The sequence below is a fragment of the Phalaenopsis equestris genome, unplaced genomic scaffold (assembly GCF_001263595.1).
Source record: "Phalaenopsis equestris unplaced genomic scaffold, ASM126359v1 Scaffold001362, whole genome shotgun sequence".
Lineage (NCBI taxonomy): Eukaryota > Viridiplantae > Streptophyta > Magnoliopsida > Asparagales > Orchidaceae > Phalaenopsis > Phalaenopsis equestris.
Window position 1 is genome coordinate 732 of NW_018165801.1, and position 203 is coordinate 934.

A 203-nucleotide genomic window follows, 5' to 3' on the forward strand; every position below is an offset into this window, starting at 1 on the left:
TCAGGTCAGCAGAGGAGTCTTGCATGCTTGCTTGCGGTACCGTTGTCGATCCAGCCCATCTTCTTCGTCAGAAAACGGAAAACACTTCGTCCAGTGCTCAGGCTTCTGATTCGAGGTTTGGTTTGGTCCTACTTCTGATTTGGAAAAAGGGAGGGGAGCCTTAACCCGAATTCTAAACCGGCGTGGCACTGCCTTCTGATCAA